Raw genomic sequence first — 4,732 nt, forward strand, 5'->3', positions numbered from 1 at the left:
ATTTATGAAGTAAATGCTAATATAAATTTAATATCATGACTTTGTAACTTTGTAACATAATAGACACATAAAAGTACCACGTTTGTGGCTGAACACACAGAAGAACTGCAATAGGAAATTGTTCTATCAAGCCCTGGTTCAAATCAATTCACACTTGCACTATTTTTCACCTAGCATACTTCAAAATTATAGCTTATTTATATTAGAGGAATACCTACACGACCCACTTAGGATTAAAGCTGCATTAACTATCATACAGACACAACAAAAAACATGGTTCTAACCCAAAGAAATTACTATCTATTGCCTTGATTTTGCAACAAGAGTCATATGAACACTGTGTCCATAGAGTCCCAAACACATAATGAGGTTGCACAGGGAGGGGTACATGTACCCTTACACAGAAGAGGGATCTGCAAATGCTTTTAGTGGAGTAATTTTGCTTCTCTGATCCTGTGTTTCTCCTAGTTGTAAAAATATTTAAACATTCCAAATGCTACACAAAACATTTTATTTTAGTGGTATGCTTGTACCTGTCTTTATTTAAAAAAAGAGTATTAAATCAGCTTTAAAAGATAGCAAAAGGTTTCAGAGAAAGAGTTTTTGTGGGAATAATTTCAAGTAAAACATGCAAGCAATTGAGAGGAGAAAAAAGGGAAAAAAATACTGCACACAGGAAACAAATGGCAAAAATATACAAGATAGTCAAAAGTACAAAATAAAAGATTTAAAAAAATCTTCCTTTTCTCTTCCAGTTAAAATAGTTGTTACAACCAAAGCCTCAAGTATAACTAATTTCAAATGTTTATAACATGATTAAAATAACTACATCCTTCTTGAGCAGCTAGCTGTTGGGACAAACAGAGGACCAGTATAAACTCTAACACTAGGCAAAAAAAAGAAGTATGAAAAGTGAAATAGCCCTGCTTCCCCCCMCACACACACACTTAAATGTGCTGTAAATGCAATCTAAAACAAAAATAATTCATCTTACAAACATTTCTATATTAAATATTTCTGTATGCTAAATATATTTTTCTGAGTTAAAGAAATTTACAACTACAGAAACTGTGATAATCCAGCTAATTTAGGATTAACCACATATGGCTCAGAAGAACAAAAACAAAAAGCCCAAGACAAATCACAAATAGCCAGCATCTTATATTTCCCTCTATAAATATGCTTATTTTTTTCATACCAGAGAAGTACATGCTTTCTGATAAAGGGAGGGGAAGGGGAAAAAAAAAAAAGCTGTAAACACAACCCTGGAGAGATAAACTTGACAGGAACTACATAACTACAGTAGCTCATTTCCTGCTCATATCTAGCATATTTAAAGTAAACCACCTTGAAATGAAAAATAAGTCGGAGAAGTTCACTACTGTTAGCTTAACAAACCCATTTTTGTGAAAACAAGAGTTGTTTTAAACAAACGACAAAAGAAGCGCTGGAGCTAATGTCGCTTCCTGATGATGAAAACTACCCAAGGACTACAACTACTTCTGCACAGTCCTTTCTTTCCTGTAAACTAGAGTTACACTCGGCCCCTACACATGCTACCGACCAAAAGAAAACAGCAATTCAGCTACCGAGAGAGACAGGGACAGTTCGAGACAACTAGTGGCTCCCTCTGCAATTCATAAAGTTTAAAACTAAAAAGCTGCTTTTTCAAAGTGTAAATGGTTCCTCTCCACGCACGTAGGCCTGAGGCCCTGTTGCAAACAGTGTCTAACAGGACCAGGCAGCACAAAGACAGGAATGGGAGATTAGTGGGAGGGAGGGAGGCCGGGATTGGGGCTCAGCAGGATCTTCAGGCTTTTTAAAATTCAAACTGCTCCCTGACCAATACAAATCACGGACACGCTACTGACTACTACACGGATTTACAGCATTAAAAACACGCCTTCTACGTGACAGCTATATTAACTTCACCCTTTTAAACATGTATCAGGGCACTCAGAGGCAAGATAGCAGAGTTTATAAGGCTCTAAACACAATACGCCAGAAAGTTACTTTATTAGACACATTAACCACTTAATATTACAACAGATCTGCCTGAACAACTAAAAAAAATACTAAAAAACAGATAAATTATACAATGGTGATATTTGTTTGCCATTTACAAATGCCCTTCCTATAAGAAAGATGAAGCTTCCTATCACAAAATTTCCCTTATAATGTAGTTTTAGTAGGAATATCTTTATTAGTTCACAGAGTGTTTGTTTTAAATCTACCTCAGATTTTTAATAACATTCTCAACTCTGCCACTCAGTAAATCTGAGATTTACTTTACTGTAAATAAGCTGCCATTTACTTATGAAGACCTGACACTTAAACAACAGTCATTTACAAAACACATTTGACCTGTTAAAATGACACCTAATTACATATTCAAACACCATGGACACAAACAGCCAATAACAACCTCAGGATCTCAAAGTGATATGGCCTGACAAGAAGGATGACACTTTTTAAACATTCCTCACTTTTCACTTAATTAAATTTATGTTTGACTCTCGAGTACTTCGGGTAAGATCTCATCTTCACCTTGGCCCCCGAAATGTCATAAACATAACGCTTTACGTGCGACCCCTTTCCCATTTTCTGTTTGTTAGAAAGCATAAAAGAGTATTTCTCCTAAATTTTCTGTGTGTTGGTGTAACATGTACATCACATAAACACAGAGATCGTGTTGAATACCTGACCCAAAACGCTTGTCTATCTGTATTTCCTGGGTCTGCAGGTGTCCGTGCCGTGTCAATCATCCCACAAGGGCCAGTTTTATGCTATAAATATACTGAGCGATTAACGCACTAATCGATCGCTGTATTATTTGGGGATTAAACCTCTGCGCATTATAAATCCATGTGCGTTAACTTTTGCACGTTCAGAGCGGAGTTTGCTGGGAGGAGGAGAGAACAGGGAAGATCCCACATTTTTGTTCCCGGGTATTTACATTGTCTCTCCTGCGCTGCCCCTCTGCTCGCTCCCTGTCTGCGCCGGGACCGTCCCTGCTCGCCCCGGCCAAGTTGTAAATACGGCAAAGGATCGGGGCGCGTTTGCGGCTAATTGTATTGTTTCCTGCTGCTGCTGCTGCTGCTGCCGCCGCCGCCGCCGCCGCTCCGCTCCGGGCTGCGGCCTGTCACCGAGGAGCCGCTTCGCCTTTCCAATCCCCGAGCTGGAGTGGAGGCGCTGGCCGGCGGCCTGCGCTCTCCGCCGGGCCTGGGCCTCCCGGCAGCCCGGGAGGAGCCGAGCGCCGCCGCCAAGCCCGCGCCGGCAGGAAGGGGGGCTGCGAAATAAACACCTCCGGTTGCCACTTGCTCCCCTCTACCCCGGATAACAGCTAATCCCCTCCGCTCCCGGCGGCGCTGGGCCGCCTGGGCTGGGAGGCCCGGCCCGCCGCGGGAGAGGGCAGGGAGGGGAAGGGGAGACAAGGAGGGGGGATTACCTGAGCAAATCGGCGTCTGAATCCAACGAGAATCCGGGAGAGGGGGGGAGAAATCCGCCCCCCTCCCTCCTCAGAGGAGCCGCCGCCGCTGCTGGGCCGCCGCCGCCGCCGCGGAGCAGGAGGAGGAGGGGAGATAATATAACAACAATAATCCGGGCCGGGAGGGGGGCTGGCTCCTCTTCCGTCTCCTCCTCAGTGCAGCGAACATGTAGAGCCGGGGGGTGAGCGGCCGAGGCGAATCCCTTCCCCCTGAGCCTGCTTCACAACATCAACACGGGCCGCGCCGCGCCGCGCTGGGCCGAACCGGTTCCGAGGCGCCCGGCGAGCCGCGGGGGAGCAGGGGGGCGGCCGGGGGCAGCGCTGCCGGGGGCCGCCGCCGCCGCCGCTCCCTCCGTGTGCGCGAGTGCGGCGGGGCGGGGGAGGGGGCGGCTTGGGCACGGTGAGTCGGTACCGAGCGGGGGGGTAGGGGGAAGAGGAGGAGGAGGAGGAGRAGGGGGAAGGATCCTGTGTGTGTCTCTCTCGCTCCCTCTCAGAACAAAATGCCGACCGGAAGTGCAGCTGCAGGAATGACTCCCTCCACCGGCGCCAAACACCAACAGCCTCCCCCTTCCCTCCGCTGCCGCCTCCTCGCTCGCTCAAACTAGCGCCGCTTCCGCCGCCTCGCCTCGCCGCGCCGCTCCCCTCGCAGCTGGAGCGGCTCCCTCCGCCTCGCCTCGCCTCGCCTCGCCGGCCCGGCCTCGCCTGGCGGCGGGCGCAGCCGGTGCTCCGCCGCCGCCGCGCGGCTCCCTCGCCCCTTCCCCACCCCTGCGGCTGCCGCCTGAGTTTCTCTTTCTTTTCTTCCCCCTCCTGACGAGACCGGAGCTCGCACTCGGGCCTGCGCGGAGACGGAGGCAGCCTGCGGCTTGTGAAGACGTGACCGTTGGGGAGAGGGGGGGGGGGAGAAAAACAAACAAAAAACCCCCCAAACGTTTGGCGTTGCTGGGTTCCCCCGCCGCCACCCCGCTCCGCCTAACGACGGCGGGGAGGAGGACTGCGAAATGCCCCCTCGCAGCAGGCAGGCTTGAAGCGGCGCCCTAAACTGAACCCACGGAGAAGGCGGTGCCCCCCGCCCCGACCCCCCTTCCCCCGCCGCAGCGGGTGAGAGGTGGCGGACGCGGGGCGCTTGCCGGAGTTTTATTTTCTTGTCGCTAACGCCCGTCTCTGTGTGTTTTAAGAGGCCGCGCCGCGGGAGCGGGCCGGGCCGACGCTGGAGGGCGGCGGTGCCCGGGCGGAGGTGAGGCGCGG

At 49.5% G+C, this 4,732-nt stretch overlaps 1 protein-coding gene across 4 annotated transcripts in view; it reads right to left on the reverse strand.

The window, feature by feature from the left end:
- NIPBL (NIPBL, cohesin loading factor) overlaps positions 1-4,116 on the reverse strand; it is a 158,943-nt gene extending 154,827 nt beyond the window's left edge. For 3 of the 4 annotated variants that reach the window (XM_026087246.1, XM_026087244.1, XM_026087245.1), the window contains exon 1: positions 3,449-4,116. The gene's annotated coding sequence lies outside the window, so the exon portion shown is untranslated. The remainder of the gene's footprint in view (positions 1-3,448) is intronic. The other variant, XM_026087247.1, reaches the window with a different exon arrangement.
- Positions 4,117-4,732: the final 616 nt, after the last annotated feature.

This window comes from Apteryx rowi, unplaced genomic scaffold (assembly GCF_003343035.1).
Source record: "Apteryx rowi isolate R43461 unplaced genomic scaffold, aptRow1 scaffold_71, whole genome shotgun sequence".
NCBI classification, from domain to species: Eukaryota; Metazoa; Chordata; class Aves; order Apterygiformes; family Apterygidae; genus Apteryx; species Apteryx rowi.